An 18,234-nucleotide genomic window follows, 5' to 3' on the forward strand; every position below is an offset into this window, starting at 1 on the left:
TTTAATGTGCTGTCGCCAACTATCTGCACAGCTTAGTCTTGCCAGCAGTTTCTCTGGAAAGATATCACTCTTTTTCTTAAAGCAGATCAATGTGCAATGATATGGCTGAATTAAGTGGCAATCCATCATATGTTTGTACACGTAGACAGGTCTCTTATAGATGTATTTTCTTGCTTTGGTTCAGTTTTATTTTGCCTCCATAATCAGTTCTCTAATGCTGTGTTAATGTGTTGATAGATTTGAGTTTTTGTTGTTGGCACTAGCCATTCTCTACACTCACTTCTTTTACTTTGGATCCTTGTTCCAAACTAAATGGACACACGCAGTGCCTCATTTCCTTTACACTGAAGTATTGTTTGCTTAGAATAAAGCAGCTTCTCTGTACTGCCAAATTGCAGTACATTTTCTTTGCAAAATGTTGAATGCAGTTCTGTGTCCTAGTGAGTGAGTGAGTGAATGAGGGAATGGGTTCAAACACAGCTATAGAGAGCGGATCAATCTGGCGCCGAGTGAGTGGAGAGCCGGGGTTCTTATACTGAGCTTGATGGTTGACGGGAGTCAGGTGTACCAGGTAGTGATTGCTGAGCCACGCCCGTGCTGAGAAGCACACACACACACACACACACACACACACACACACACACACACACACACACAGAGGGACGTGCACAGTCCTGTGTTTAAAGTCCTGTATCTCCGACCAGATGTTAGTAATGTGAAGTGTGATCAGAGTCGTTTGCTATTGTGAGTACTAGATGTGTGATGATAACTCTTCTCATGGCTTCGTGTCTGAGAGCTAGGGTGTGGGTAGGCAGATGATTTCGGAGGCGCGCCACGTGGGGTTGGCTGCTCCGGGATTTCAAAACCGACCATAATGACGGCTCGTTCGGAATACGATCACGTATTTTACAAAAGTAGTTCACCGAAAAGTGTTTCTGAAAACATTTTAAGCGAGAAATAGGCCGTGCAGTTGCTGTCTTCATTTCAGATCAACAAAGGTCAGATTAAAAGATTTTCATCAGCTTTTGAGTTGGCTGGATTCAACTTTATGCTAATGAGGAGCAGGCGACTCAACGCCCCGCTTCTCCAAAGTCCCTGCGACGCTACTAGAATGCATTGCACAGCTGCTCCCATAGAAATGAATGGGAAGCGTGGAAATGACGCTGACAATGGACACTAGGCCTGCATGATTCAGAGGAAAAATATGAATCACTTTTTAGCTTAGAATTGATATCACAATTCTCTGCCACAATTTTTTCCCACGAAGTGTAATGTTTATTGCACTCATGAACCATGACAAAACAAAACAAATTGGCAGTACCAAACATAGATTTTTTGGGCACCTACAGCACATTGCACATCACCACAAGCCTGTAAACATAGAGGCTTCAATGAATAAAGAAAATAAAGTACATACTGGCCATTTAAGTACAGTAGGCTACCAAAATAGTGACATATAACACATTGAACTAAATATGGACCTGATACAGGCTCTATCTGAACTCATTTAACATGTCTTTACAAAATTAAAACATGTTAATGTCAATGTAAAATGCTTTCTATAAATTACTTGGAGAAAAAAAAAAAAAAAAACGTGAACAGGGGTGAATCGAGATTGCGATTTTATAACGATTTATCGTGCAGGCCTAATGGACACACACCATGACAGACAACGCCACAAGCGAGCGCATTCCCATAAAAACTGTCGCGTTCGCGCTCGTCACATGCACACGCATTGGGTTGAACTTATATAAATATAAATAAATATAAAACTGTTTTCTAGTTATCAGGACATAGACAGTGGGGTGTCGGCCCAAGACTCAGGTAACGTCCGTAATTATGACTATGCTATTTTAGCTAACTTTAGCTATCAACAATAACAGTTTGTGGTTAGGAATTGCCACTATTTGTTATGAATACACCTGTGATTAGGGATATATGTTACCACAATCAGCTAATCTCATTCAGTTGTACAATCTCCATGGTTACCACACATTGATCGCCTGGCGTTTACTCGTGGAGCGTTGTCCGCCTGTCTGTTCACATGAGGAGCGCAGTGAGACCCCGCAGTTTTGCTCCCTGTGTGAAAAGCCCTATAGACTGCAGTAGTAGATGTAGCATCAGTGAAACAGGACATGGCAGTTTTTGGACGAGAGGGTGGAGCTGGGGAGGATGATATCCGATATCAGTATCAGATCGGAGCATCCATAATTATAATTAACCCCAACTTCATCTTCAACGTTCCTTATAGGAAGACATAAGCTCCCCAGAGAGTGAACACTTTCCATTTATAAAAAAAACAACCTCCATGAGCTTTCCTCTAGCAACAGCCACAGAATATAACCAACACACGATTTCCAATATTCTGACATAGTAAGCTCACACGTAAGGCTACAAAAATAAGAAAATCATTAGAAAATTGCTCATTTCGTCAGCAGCCTCTTGGGGATGCTATTGGCACTTCAAACTTTTCGTTCCATTACCTCAACTGTGGTGTTTGACTGACACACACACAGACACACACACACACACACACACACTCTGAGTCTCCACTAGATCTCTGTTTTGCAGATGTTACACATTTGTCTGTGTGGCTCAGTGAAGTATTGAAGAACCCAAGCTTTTGTTTGTCCATATGAGGACATAAGAGGATTCCATTGTGTTCCCAGATACAGTAATATGTTTCAGCTGTGCAGCCCATTGAGGAACCTTTAATTTCTCGCTGCAGAGCTCAGTCTGATCCACGGAGCCCTTAGGAGCTAGAAAGTGTTGATTTATTTCCCTCTCCTGCAGCTCTGCACATCGAGCCTGGAGAAGAGCAAATGATGTACTACTGCAGCGATTTAAACCACCGTTTGAACCCTGGTTTAAATATGTAAAGGGAAGTAGGAAATTAGCATCACTTTTGCCACTGTGATTCCAGCCTGCCAGCCTTGTCCCAGACACACCGACCTGCACATTCTCCAGTCCTCTTTTAAAGGAGCAGCCCCTCCCATAACACAAGCACAGGCTTCATGAAGTAACATTTACTTTAGTACTTATCATTAATTTCATCCAGATGGCATGCCGTTATATAGCAGCCACATGAGATTGACCGTCCCTTTCTCTTTGCAAAGCCCTTTTGGATGACATAATGCGATTTGAGGCTCTAGTTAGCTACATAAACACTACTTATTATCTACAACGTTCCACTTCCGGGATTGTTCAGGTGCCACCTGAAATTCAGCTGGATATCCCTAATTTTCGGGCGGATGTCCGTCACCTTCCTCTGTCTTTGTGTTGGCGTTCTAACCTCCGGTAGATTTATGAGGACTATGGTATGATAACGGCTCCTCAGATCTCTGCAGGGTAAAACAACTTTTGAACGTACACATGTTCCACCCAAACAAGTTCCTTCCCGAGGCTATTTTGCAGAGGCAATGTCATTGAGTCCGGGCCTTAGCGCACGCCAAAGATGATTGTGATTGGTTTAAAGAAAGGAGAGGGGGGGGGCACATTATAACCAGGCGGCGTGGGGATCCTCCCGAAGATATGACAGACATATGTGAGCGTCAAATGCTTCATTTCCTGCATTCTGGTGAATTTTTATGCAACAATTTGTGTAGCACAAGTAGATACAGTACTGTTTTCCGTCAGATCGTTTAGGGACCGTTCGGTATTTATCTATCTATTTATCTATCTGTACTTCTTTGCTAAGTGCACCAATTCAACCAGTGTTGAATTGGTTATATCCCAGCGTCCTTTGCTGAATGGTCTCAATGTTTTATTGTTTTATTTCATATGAATACTAGTTTACTAGAGGAGTAACTTAGTATTTGAAGTAATGCAGTAATGCATGAAGTGTGCATTTAGTTTCCATGCTTATTGTGTTTCCACAACAATGTTAGTGAGTAAATCTACTGAAATGGCCACCACACCATAGAGGAGTGTGATGTGTAAGATGAGAATGCAGAGGTTAACTCCTGTATGTCATGGCTGTAAAAATCAAATGGTATCTGTACTTCTTTGCTAAGTGCACGCGAGGGGAGGGTCATTCCTTTTTTTCAAATCGTTTTGGAGGGTCATAGGAAAGTTATTACTGACGAGGGGAGGGTCACGTCTTTTTAGGTTAGAGGCCACAAAACTCCTCCGGTGGCCCCTTAATTAAATAACGAACAGTCCCTTATAGACCTCAGCTTCACTTCACAGTGAAAGAAAGAAAGAAAGAAAGAAAGATTGTTTATAGATATCAACATTTCCGACCGCACTTAAAGGCAGCTTCATTTCACTGAGAAAGAGAGAAAGTAAGAAAAGAGACTGACACCAACCTGCGCTGCAAAGTTAAGTTGGTACGGTCCACTACAAGGGTGTCTGAAATCGTATTTACATATTTAAACACATTTACAGAAAAAAACGATCTAAACATGTTTTGAGCCACCCTGAACGGTTATTTTTTTACCTCTATTTGGGAGTGGGTTGGCACATTTTTTGAAGGGGATAAATCTACCTCTTCTAAATATTGGGGGGGATATATCCCCTGCATCCCCCCAAAAATCTATGCCTATAGTACTGTACATAGATGGATGACATTAAAGTATTTATTATCCAATAGTGTAGCCTTAATTTAGCTGCAGCCCTGTGCTTTTGGCTACAGTAAACAGAGCTTTCACCGAAGGGACGTGCACGCACAGAACAGCCAAAAGGAACGCTCTCTTTGACTCTGAAGTGATCTGTGATTGGTCAAAGTCTCCTATGACGGCTAGATTTTCTAAAGCCTGAAAATAGGGCCAAGGAGGAAATGGAGAAGTCTAGTTTTCTCTCAGACCACTTGAAATACTATATGCTGAAAGGTTATTATGACAAATAAACTACCTAATGCAGCTTTAAAGTTTATCAGTTTAATAAAGAGACGCAGGGCTTTAGCTTCAATCAGAAATAAAGGACATTGTGCAGTTGACGTATGAGAAAAACATTTTCCTATTATGATTAAATATTGTCTTCTGAAGGTAAATATTTTATTCAAAATATGGACCTTTTTCACAGCAGACATTTTGACTTGTCATAGTAGGAAAAGCACAGCTGAAATTGATAACCTTAACGATGGCTCAATTCCATCAAGTGTCCCAGCAAGCTATTTCAGTGAGTCAGCATGAACAATACCAGGGCCTCTCCAAAGTGGAATGCAGCCATCATTAATGGTTTTGAATACACCTGTGCTTTTCCTACTATGTCATGTCAACATGTCTGCCATGAAAAAGGTCTATTGTTAAGACTTTCTGAACATTTTAGAACTACAATTACAAAAATCCAAGAGTTATTTCGTATATACACACACACACAAAGGCCAAATTGTAGCCTACGGTCATTGAATTCAGTATGAACAGAAGTGTATTGTTGCTGGTCTGAACACTCTGTTCAGGCAATAGCATGACCTGATTGAGTCCTGCAGGCTTTGCATGATTAAGATTCATGAGGTTTGAAACAGGGAGAGCACATTACCACAGCCTTCTTCACTGCTTAAAATGGGACTTTGCTTAGAGTCCTGAGTAACGGAGAAAAACACTTCTCTCAAAGGATTAACTTGTCCATTCCACTCACAAAATACTCCACTACACTATAAATAAGACATGTTGACCAGACCTCTTGAAAACACAGAGCATGTATGTTCTCCGTATGTCACATATTGTGGTAAACATGTTGCAAGAGGGCTGAAAATACCCACCAATAGATTGATTTAGATTAAAGGTGCAGTAGGTAAGCCTTATAAAACTAACTTTCTGTCATATTTGCTGAAACTGACCCTATGTTCCAGTAGAACTACATGAAGCAGGTCATTTAAAAAAAAATCTGGCTCCTCTGACACCACCTACAGCCTGTAGTGTGATTTGCAAAAGTCCACCGCTCTCTGTTCAGATGCATCAATCGGGGCCAGGGGGGGTGTCTAACTGCGTGTCAATCACTGCTCATGCACACACATTCATTCTCCCTTGTGGGGGGAGGGGCTTAGGAGACCGTTTTGGGCTTTAGCGGAACGGGGAGGAGGGACTGAGAAGTTGTCGATGTTCAAATTTTTTGGCTAAGTCCTGGATCTTCACAATCCTACCTACAGCACCTTTAAGACTGACATAATCTGGATCGGCGATGGTTCATTTACCGGATAGTTCCGGCACCGCCAAAGGTTTCGCTGGATGTGCCTCACCTTCCGCTTTCTCTGAGTTGCTGTTCTAAACTCTGGTCGCTTCAGTAAACCACAACCAGAACCTCCGAGCTAGCAACCTACACGCAGAAAATGAAAAGTTTTAAAAGAAAATTTGGATCATGACTCAAAACAGGCCTGCTTGGTTCTTTCCGGGAAGGATTGTAAAGATTTTTAACTGGGAGGTTTTGGGAGTGATTGATGGGATTGCTGTGTGCTTTTAGGAATGATATCTTTGTTTAGCTAATTTTGGTAAATTCTATCATGTCTACGGAACTTTTTTACTGACTTTTGTAGGGCTTTATGTCAACAGAAATCCGACAAAAGTCAAAAAAAATCAACAAAAACGTCAAAAAGTGACAAAACAAATGACAAAAAATGACGAAAAATGTGATGAATGTCAAAAAAGAGACATGATACTATAGTTGTAGTATTCTACCACTCCTTTAATTCATAATACATTTAATTTTATGCCACCATTAATCATATCTTATTTATGAATGGTAAAGATGGACAAGGTCAGCACTTTATTTGAAGGGTCACAAACATGATGAAGTAATGTTTAGTTGATCATGATTACAACACTACAATTCAGCTTTGTATATACTTATATATATATAATCATATACCTTAATTGATGCATTAATTAACATAATGCTCCTGCATTAAGTCATGCATGAAATACTATTAATCCATTACATTACTGATAGTTCATTAAATACTACATGAATGAATCCATGCTTTTTTATGCATGAAGTCATGCATTGGTGTCATGATTTGACACAACAATATTTGCAACAGACTACTGCACTGTCTAAAACCTAATTTCCTTTCTTAATGTTTGCTTCACAAAATTGTTAAACCACAAATGAGCCTTGCTTTGCTGTCTGCAGGTGTCACTCATTGTTACTATGGACACATGGCTCATTGTTCAGAGTTAGTCTGTGGGTAGGGTTAACTGTGTAGGCTTAAAATAAGCCAATCTTCATTTTTTGTTTAACTTTCTGATAGCTCATGAAGTACTACATTTATGCTTTTTCATGCATGAAACTCCATCCACAGATTAAGACCCTGAAATGCCGTTGAAAGCTCTGGAAAAAGCTAATGAGTGGACTTTAAATTAAGATTACTTTGGAATGAGTTCTAGCGGAGGGCTTTCCACAGACACCCAGCATAGTATGGATCAGTCTGAAAATATGGCATGCACCAGAAAAAAAATGAATAATAGTAGAATACACACATGTGGAATACAATTGACAACTCCTCTTTCTGCAGCTGAGGGCCTCTTTTTTTTCCCCAACAACACCAACATAGTCCAGTAATGATGCTGGAGACGAGCCTGCCCTCTGTTGCAACGACACATTCTTCCTCTGGGTTGTTCTCTTGAAATAAGCCTTCATTAACATTCCAGACATTGACCAGGGGTGATAAGCGCTCCACCTGCCATTGAAATTCCCCTCAACACACATTTCCTGGGAGTTTTATTCCCTTGTTCAGGTTGTATTTACAGAGGCAGCAGGCTATCAGACAGTAAACCGCTGTGAGCAATCAAGACCATGGTTAAGTTGGTCCAACAACCGGCACAGAATTAAATCTAGATTTAGAGCCTGGAGGCTGGGAAAACCTGACTTTGATTGCTTTTTCAAATGTTTGAAAAGCTTTTTGAGCTGCTGTTTTCCTATTATTATTACTGCATATTTAATGAATTGAAAAACACAGGAGAATATAACTTTAAAATGACAATTTTCTCTGACTTTTCTCCACATAAAAGAGACACAAAAGAGAATGAATTTGCCATTTTTTCTTATGTTACATTATGCCTGAGACAAAAGGACAACTACATGCTTTCCCTCTTTTCTTTAATTTCTTTGTTTCCTTTGTGTCTTAAAAATGAAAGGCTCCGGCGCCGGCGAGTCAGTATGGTTTGAGAAAAATATTACTGATTCAAGTGCGTTAGAGAAAGCTAACGTTTTCAGCACCACCCGAGGAAAGTAAAAGGATGATGGGATGTGGGGGACTTGAACCTGCGGCTGCAGAGCATGACATCGTACTTATCTCTGTACAGCCCTAGCAAATAACACACAGCCTGGACAAACAAACGCACAACATAATCACCCCTCTTACAGATCAAATTATGCCTGTTACCATCTCTAAATAAGACCTCCTGTTAGAAATGTGAAGCATTGACGAAAACTGTTTGCTGTTGATTAACACACCAACAATCTGTAATATGAGTCACATGTTCCCTGCTTCAGTGAGGGTGAATGTATGTGTGTTCATTTATGTAGATGGGTGGCTAATGCACTTTTCCACTACAGGAACTTAATGACCTATTTACTTTATAAAAAAAAAAAAAAAAAAAACAGAGGACATTGTAGAAATTGGGGATAGAGAGAAAAGGGTATGACATGCCAACCCGTTTTCACTCACAACTTGTCATATATGGACCTTTTTCACAGCAGACATTTTGACTTGTCATAGTAGGAAAAGCACAGCTGAAATTAATAACCTTAACAATGGCTTAATTCCATCAAGTGTCCCAGTGAGCTATTTCAGTGAGTCAGCAAGCACAATACCAGGACCTCTCCTAAGTGGAATGCAGCCACCATTAATGGTTTTGAATACACCTGTGCTTTTCCTACTATGACATGTCAACATGTCTGCCGTGAAAAAGGACTATTGATGCTTGGTCAGTGTCTCTCAGCGTCAGAGAGACATTATTATTATTTGAAAGTCAGAGTAGTAATTATCAGAATAACTAAAACGTGTGTTCTGTGTCGTCTACATCTTCTGATTTAGGAGAACATCCAGCAGCAGGCTGTTTTTACGGCCATTTGGAGCAGAACCTCTGCTCATTTAGCAATCATGTCTACCTGAACATTCAGCTGCATTTAAACCCTTAACAAGTTCTGGTTGGGCTGAACCCATTTGAAACCATAAATACGTTAGTCAAATGTAAACGGAGACCGCAACATGACGTCCAATAATATTTTATTCTGTTATATTTGATTTTTGTGTCAGCAAAACAACAAACACATGCAGAACTTTCTGTTGCTGTTGAACTTAAGACTTTTATTCTGGAAGATGTATTTGGTCAAACAATATTTACCAACAAACGCCACAATATATTACTGAATAAATTACACTACAAGCTGATAAATAATCAATTTCAGTAGAAATACATAAAAGATACAGAGCATACAGTACAGCAGTGAAGCTGCCTTGTCTCACCCTAAAACTCCTGCTCCACCTTCATCTGGGTTTTCTGATAAAATGGCACAGTTAGGAGCTGAAGGTCCGTCATCTACAACAGTAACCCTCCATAGGAGACAGCCAAGACAGGAAATAACCCAGCTTGTGCCTCTGATCCCTAAATTCACATGTGTGACTTCAGCTTTCATGATAACATTTGAGTCTCATGCTGTGTCTCAAATCGCACACTTCTGTTTCAGAACATAGTGCATTTACACATGTGGCCACATGCAGTGCACATGCCATGTAGTGATGGTCTTTATTTTCTGAGCTCACTAGATGGCGCTCTCTGTTCAAAGAAAAAGGTTAAAGGAATGACAATTCAGTGTGTTTTCAACCCTTTGTTGAACAGAGAGCGCCATCTAGTGAGCTCAGAAAATAAAGACAGTGGTCCACGAAGATCCATTTGACCATCACTACATGCCAGTACCCGGATGCTGCACTCAAAAGCGGCAGAAATGTTGAGTGTGGATCGTTGGACACTACTCGCACTCAACAGATGCCATCTTTTCATCTAACGTGTTTTTAAACTTGTGGAAGTGGCGGGCGAGGATGCTGCAGCGGTTGTTATTGAAACGCGAAACACAAACTATACAAATGTAATACACACGTGTTTTTCCGATATGTACCACTATACTGTCGCAGTTAGTGAAAAAACAAGCCAGGCGGATGACAAAAAGTGGCGCTAAAGCTCCGTCTGGCTGCAATTAAACATTAAACTAGTCTATATCCTTGACGTTCCACTTGTGGGATTGCTCGGGTGCCGCCGGAAATTCCGCTGGATGTCACTCTTTTCAGACGGATGTCTGTTACCTTCCTCTTCGTTTGTGTTGGCGTTCTAAACTCTTGAATGTGCACATGTTCCACCAAAACAAGTTCCTTCCCGAGGCTGTTTTTCAGAGGCACTGTGGCTCCGTCAAGATGATTGTGATTGGTTTAAAGAAATGCTAATAAACCAGAGCACATTTTTCTCTTATCCAGGAATGCTGTGTGGACTAGCCAGACCTTCCTCCACAGCTCTGTGGAGGAAGGTCTGGCAATGTGAGACTACCATTAAACTGAAGAAGAAGAAGAGTAATTTCCAGTCAGTGCTTAACGGCTGTGCGCGATTTGAGACAGCACTTCCCTGTCGAAATGTACGCACCGTACAAGTGTTCACAGTGCACTACATGTAAGTGCACTCACTGAAGTATCCGAATTGAGACACACTAACAGTAACAGCAACGAAAAATAAATAAATAAATAAATTAAAGGATTACATGAGAGTCTCCGACCGGGGCTCACTCTGGATAAATTGGTATGCGGAGAAAGGCCTCTGTCCCCAGGCTGATGCAGTTGTAAACAGAGGCAGGGATGATGGAGTAGAGACGTTGTTGCAGGGCAGCTCCCTCCTACTGGAAACCAGCTGCTCGGGTCAGGGATCAGACCGGGCCAGAGCGCTGCGGTGACACGGTAATGACAGCAGCTACCTGTAAAACACAAGCAGAGCAGACAACAGGCATCAATCACCCAGCAGGCGCCACCGCCTCACGCTTAAGCCATTCCCAGCATGCTCAGCCTTCACAAAGCACATGGAGGATGCAGAACTCTTACAGGAGCAGCTGCCTCGGGCTTGTTATTCCCTTTCATTTGTGAATTATTAATTGGTAAGAAACCAATTTGTTCTTTTTTTTATTCTGAAAGTGTCACAGGTTGTGGGAAGTAATTTATGATTGGTGGTCAACGGCGGAGTTTTAATTAAGTCCAGGCCAGAGTTCACAGTGCTGGAGATGGAAGTGGTTCATTAATCACCAAATAGCATTCTAGGCCGGTACATGAAAGGGCCAAAGCGCATCACTTTTATCTGAATTACATTTATAGTTGGCCGACAGGAAACATGTAAGTGAATTAAGCCCCGCGAGGAAAGAGGATTCTGAGGATCGTGATAGGTTGAATCTGATAAAAATATATATTTAGTGCGGAAGAGTAAAATAAATGTCTTTTCCAAACAACTTTATCTTTACCTTGATGGAAAACCTCAAGAGGTCAAGGAAAGATGTGAAGGAGAATTCATAAGAACTTAGGAAAATCAACCTCCGTGCTAAGAGAATCCGACTGCACTTACACTGGGCCAAGTAATTATGCAACGGCGGATGTTATTCACATTGGTCTGCCATGGTGAAACTACAATGATCCGAAGATAGACTCAAAAAAAAGTGCATCTTAGCTACTTCGATCTATGCGTTCTTACCATCAGGGTGCAACTTGTAAAAAAAAAAAAAAACAGAGGAGGGAGGAGTTTGATCATGCACAACAAAACAAAACATGCAAGAATTAAATCCCCCTTTCAATACCACCATGGATATAGAGCCAGCCATGCCAAAACACTATATATATAAATATCCAATATAAAATAATATCAAAATGAAATAGCATAACGTGGTGTCAACATAAAACACAGAGCTTTCAAGCTGGAGAGCAGCATTCACTTCATGGCTTTGTGTGGCTAGGATAGCTCAGTTGGTAGAGCAGGCGCACGTATGTAGAGGTTTATGCCTCGACGCAGAGGGTCCAGGGTTTGACTCCGACCTGTGACGATTTCCTGCATGTCTTCCCCCCTCTCGCTCCCCCCTTTCATAGCTGTCCTATCCTGTCCATCCAGGTGGAAATACCCCAACAAAATAATCTTTTCTAAAAACAAAATACTTTCACCCAGGGAACGCTCGTTCGTTTCTTCGGGAGTGTTTTAACCACCATCTTTTTCCTAAACTTAACTAGTCGTTTTGGAGCCTAAACTGTCATCGCCGCATGACGTTCCCTTTTTCTGGCTAAACTCCGCTACCACGGCCCCTGAAAGGACCGTCATCTGGCGGTGCCTGTAGCCGGCTCACAGTCACCTGTTGGCGGCTAAACAACTGCTGCTGGTAGCCGGAGTCCTGGACCTCTGTAGCGGCTAAATACAACCAGCAGCTGCAGCTCGGATTTTATCCTTCTATGGCACTATAGACTGTTCAGGTTACAGCGCTTTGCTTAGTTTAAAATACTATACTATACTACTATAATATACGATCTATTGGTGAAGTAACATTGATCACTTTGAGGGGGGGAAACATTTTGTCCACACCAGGGATAAAAATATTTCAGCAGAGGCAGGGATATGTAGACCAGAAAGGGGGTAATACCACGCATCCCCCCCAGAAATTGCACCCTGCTTACCATGTTATTTCATGCTGGCTATATAAACGTGGACCTTTTACCTCTATTAAATCGCCTGAGAGTGACACCTGGCTGCTGCAGTATAACCATACAGATCTCTACACACATCTGACTGCTCAGTTATAATTCGACATTTCTCCGTTCTCGGCTGAGTTGGACAGCATAGTGAGTAGAGTGTTTCAATAACACTGCATGAATTAGCCTGTGGCTAGTGGACTTTTATCTAGCGGCTTAATCCGGACAAAACACCACGGTGAATTTCAGCCTGCACACACATTATTAAATCCCAACATTGGTGTAACAGAGCAGATAATATTAGCAGCGAGAGCAACAAGTTTTCATTTTATTGATTAAGGTAAACATGTCAAATTTAACAAACAGTAAACATGACCACCATTTGATTCTTAAGAGGTCGGGGAGAGAAAGTGACAAGACTCCCTTAAAAATCAAGCCGTTTAAAAATCAATCAGTTACCAACACGGAGGCACAGGAAATTATAGATGGCTTCATCTGTATAAAGAATACTAAAATGGTTTTGGGGGTCAATTTGTTTAATCCATATCAATAATGCATATAATATTATATCACAAATATCAGAAGGTAGTCTTTGAATTCTCTGGGTATTTCAGTCACCTACGTGTATGAATATTGATTTTATGTGTATCGAATCAATATCGAATCTTATTGTGTCGATATTGAATCCTACCCAGGGTTTTTCCTGCATAGAGAAAGTTTTGGCGCCAAAGAAAAATCCTTACCTGCCACCAAAATTTTGTGATTTCCTTGCCATAAATATAGCCGTTTTTACAATAAGGATGATGCAACTAAGCCAGTGTCATCTATGGTTTCTATGGTGCTGAGCTGGGCTAAACGCTAAACAGGGAAACTTGCAGATTTTAAACCGGCTGATGTAAGTAATCAGACAAGAATTTGGCCGGCATGGTGGTAAATTGGGACCTCCGGGCACTGGCGCAGTTCATCAGCATGTATTGCAGCACACAGAGCTGTTCTTAAATCAAGAAACTTTTCCTTAAGTTACCAAAGAGCTAGCTTTGGTTGGGAAGGTGCTATCCAATTAATTTTCATGAAATTAAATCACACAGTGACCAAACTCAAAACAAGTTCACAGCTATTTTAATGAACACAGTGCCATGGTTAGCATTGCTAAGCCTCTGTTCCGATTGACAGGTGGGTGTGTAGCCACGCCCTAAAGCATCCCCTGCTTTATCGTCTATTTTAAAGTAAATGGGACCAAAATTTATAAAATGAACATCATGCTGTATTGAAGGAGACTTGAAACTAGAGGTTGAGACCATAAACTCATTATGGAAATGTTTACTGAGGTAATTAATTAAGTGAGAAGTAGGCTCATTTTCTCATAGACTTCTATAGAAACAGACTTCTGTTTGGAGCCAGTGGAGTTGCCCCCTGCTGGAAATTGGGGAGAATGCAGTTTGGTGTTTAGCGCGCTTAGTTATAACTCAACATTTTTCCGTTTTCGGCTGAGATGGACGGGATAGCGCTGTAGTGTTTCAGTGTTTATAATGTATAAATTAGCCTAGCAGCTAGCAGACTTGCTTATAGCTTAATCCTGCCAGAATGCCACAGTAAATTTCATCCTGAATGCATATTTGTTCAGCCCAACATTGCTGAAACAGAGCTGCTAATATTAGTAGTGAGAGCAACAACTTAGTGGACTGCCAAGTCGTGTGTGTGTGTGTGTGTGTGTGTGTGTGTGTGTGTGTGTGAGTGAGTGTGAGTGTGAGTGTGTGATCAGAGATCAAAAGGAGAAACGTGACTCTCACACTGAGCTTAAATGGAGTTGAATATTCGGGTCCAGCCGTAATAATGTCTATTCATTGATTCACTCATCTACCAGAATCTATATGAATTTTTAAAAAATGCTTCTCATGGAAAATATTGATATATGCGATTCATTTCGATTAATTAATCACAAGGCATGTAATTAATTAGATACATGTTTTAATCTCTTGACAGCCCTAGTTGTCACATTGAGAATGGTTGCTCACGCTCACCCTCCTGTCCACTCATATTTATCGACATAAATCCCAATTAGTTTGATTTGTAGCCGAGGGTTATGAGTTGCGCCTCTACTTATGAAGGTAATAAAAGAATAACACGGAGCCTCTGTAGTCTGAACCAAGATGACAAATTCTTTATTGCCTCTCACATTGTCAACGGCAGCGTATTACAGCCTCACTCCTTCTATTTTTACCTTTCACAATAAACATAAAACATATAAACATATACACTGCATCACTGTTTACCAGAGGGAACATAAAGTCACTCAGAGCATTTCGCTAAGAGACAACTCAACAAAATAGCTTACAGATTATATGAAAATCCTTTTTAAATTCATGCAAGATAGGTAAATAGTTTGTTTTAATGAACGGCTGAATGGTGTGTCACTTTATACGTTGCTGCCGCAAGGAATTGTGGGACGGCATTATCTCCTTTCCTTTCGTAAAGGGCTGCCAGTTTAGGATGGGATTGTCTCTGTAAAGCATCTTCACATTTATGGAATATGTTCATTTTTTGATCACTTAAAGGTGCTGTAGGTAGGATTGTGAAGATCCAGGACTTAGCCAACAAATTTGAACATCGACAACTTCTCAGTCCCTCCCCCCGTTCCGCTAAAGCCCAAAACGGTCTCCTAAGCCCCTCCCCCCACAAGGGAGAATGAATGCGTGAGCATGAGCAGTGATTGACACGCAGTTAGACACCCCCCCCCTTATGTATCCAGCTAATAGCTCACATTATGTGTATATATATCTGTATTATGTCAACAGTTAACTTCATTTAATATTGTATGTGGCGTTTTCTTTTGTGGGGTGCAAATGTTCCACCAAAACAAGTTCCTTCCAGAGACTATTCTGCAGAGCCACCGTCGCTGCATCTGGAGCTTAGCGCCGCCCAAGATGATTGAAATTTATTTTATTTAAAGAAATGCAAACAACCCAGAGTGTTTTTTTCTCCTATCCTAGAATGTATGTGTGGTGTAGTCAGGCATTACTCCATAGCACTGTGGAGATAGAGCTGGTAACGCAAGACTATTTAGAAGGTTGTGATTGGATGATAGTGGGTGTAACTGTTGGAAATATGAACGAACCATTAACAGATGAGCTGTGACATCTGTGAATACAGATATACAGTATGCATCTGTATATTTTAGACACAGTTCCCCAAAATATCAGCCTGACGTATTTGTTAGCTCTGGAAACTTTGGAATCAGAAACACTTACACAGCAGGGGACGTACCAAAGACACATGGACGATTACGTAGATACAAGGGTCATCACTAAACAGCTCTAGAAATCTACTGTATCCATTCAACCTTAAAGTGGTGTGATACAGCACTTTTTTACACATTTCTCCAGCCTATAACCTCCAATCAGACACCTCATTGAATGAGCCGTCAGCAGCAACGTCTCATCTTTTATCTGTGTTGCTGAAGGCTGCAACACCCACCCACCCACACAAACACACACACACACACACAGTCCATTTACAGAGTTAAAGTGAGAGAGAGCAAGAGGGGTGCAGCAAAACCAGACCCAGACACACTCAAGAACAGAACAAATTGTATTTATTTTCATATAATAGGCCTATATTTTTATACAGCAGTCATTTCCATTTTTATTGAATTGTATTTAGACACTCTGGTAATACTAGTAAAGAAGATTAACTTAATTAAAACTAAGTAAGGAAATAAAATGAATTAGGGTTTCCCATTTTTCTGATGGACTTAAGGGCTTCTTAGTGATAAAGAAAAGATTAAAATTGTATTAGGGTGTGTGCCTTAGTAGCTGTGTGTTTAATGTGAATGCCATGTAACTGCAACGTCCTGGGTTGGATTCCGGCCTTGGGACCTTTGTTGCATGTCATATCCCTCAAATTAAGGCAAAAATGCCAAAAACAATCATCTTTAATATTGTATTAGTTGAGCAGAGCCACAGTCCACATTGTGGATTCAGCTTTGCATATTTCTGCCAAAAATGCCAACAAAAAAACACAAACACAAATTTGAATATCTAATAAGACAGATCCCATCCAGAACTGCTCCAATACAAACAGGCATAATGCAACTGCACAATCCAACAGACAGGTGGATCATATCAAAAATCCTCTCCAGTGTCAGACACGTACCGTTCGCTCACTGCATCGGCAGCTATCATTGACAGAGACGGTTAGGGATAACGTTAGGAAATGAAAACCCACCATCAGAATAAGAGGGGATCACTGAGAGTGACGCTGGAAAGGAGAGCATGAAGAGGGAGAATGGAGCGAGATAAGGAGAGAAAAGAGAGAGCTGTAGGGAGAGGAAGAGTGATGACAGGACTATGAAGTTTGACAGGAGAATGAACATGACTACACTGTAGAGCCTGTCCATGAAAAGACCTGAGGCGTCCGTCAGATTGGTAATTTTGTGCCCATCTGCACAATGTTCCAATCTTGACCAACTGGATGGATGCCAGTTTAGGACAGGTGGTGATAGAGTGTGTGTGTGTGTGTGTGTGTTGTTGGGACCGTCGAGGAGGTTAAACATTATCTTTTTCAAGCAAAGGGTTTTCAGTCAACATGTGACTCAAAGACAAAAGACCCAGAGACCATGTGGTCTTTCAGACAAAGGATCTTGGCCTACGGTAAAGTCCACATCCCTTGCTCCAAACTCCTAAATGAAGGAAAGGAGCTAAGAAAGACGCAAAATGGCGTCAGGGAGGGGCCTGCAGATAAGGTTCGACACTTTCAGCTTCACTTTGACTCTCCCATTGGTTCAGAGGTACCATAAAACCAGCATGGAGCCAGGTCTGGTGGCCTGAGCTATAAAACTCCATGTCACCCCCCACTTCTCGTCTTTTGTCCTGTGACTTTGTCACTACAGCATAACACACAGAAATCTCAGCTTTCCACCTCAACTCCAGTTGACGACAGGTCAGCACGACAAGTTTGTGCTAAAACTTCCATTTTTGAAACAAAGTGGATTTAATTTCGGTGCTGGGAGCACCGTGGATCCTCTGAAACCACTCGCCAGTTTTCATATCTGCAGGAGAAGGAAACAACGTTTTTCTTCTCAAGTCGACTCTAACTCCCTTCCGTCTGCTCTTTTTGGAAGGAAAGCTTCCTCTGATCTGCTGACGAGCAGACACGGACCCCCGTTTCTTTCGTGGAAACCTACGGACAAACGGACTGAACACACAGTAAGAAGGCTTACGTCTGGGCAGAGATAAATAGTGTGTTTTATTAATGAGTAATTTGCTATTGCTGCCACTTTGTGTTACCATTAATGTGATCTGATTAATACAGCGCTACTGCTGCGCGTGTAATGTATTAATCTATGATTGTGACCGCTGAGTCAAATCTATTCTGTGAATGTACTCTGATCACGGTGCATTGTTGATATGTTGTGTTGAATATGTAGCTAGCTTGTTCAGGCTGTAAATGCTACTTTCTGCTTCTCCCACTGCTGAGGAGTTTTAGGTACTGTTAGATCCAAGTATATATATATCTTTCTTTCCTACTTCTCTAACCTTTCTCTCACACACACATATATGAACACATAGCTAGTTACACACACGCGCTAAGGTGAACAG

General features: G+C 41.2%; 1 protein-coding gene across 3 annotated transcripts in view; it reads right to left on the reverse strand.

Annotated features, from left to right (window-relative positions):
* tsnare1 (T-SNARE Domain Containing 1) overlaps positions 1–18,234 on the reverse strand; it is a 242,440-nt gene that overhangs the window by 18,622 nt on the left and 205,584 nt on the right. For 2 of the 3 annotated variants that reach the window (XR_004898681.1, XR_004898680.1), the window contains one exon: positions 10,443–10,896. The gene's annotated coding sequence lies outside the window, so the exon portion shown is untranslated. Of the gene's footprint in view, positions 1–10,441; positions 10,897–18,234 lie in introns of those variants that run through there. The other variant, XM_031322750.2, reaches the window with a different exon arrangement.

This window comes from Sander lucioperca, chromosome 10 (assembly GCF_008315115.2).
Source record: "Sander lucioperca isolate FBNREF2018 chromosome 10, SLUC_FBN_1.2, whole genome shotgun sequence".
NCBI lineage: Eukaryota > Metazoa > Chordata > Actinopteri > Perciformes > Percidae > Sander > Sander lucioperca.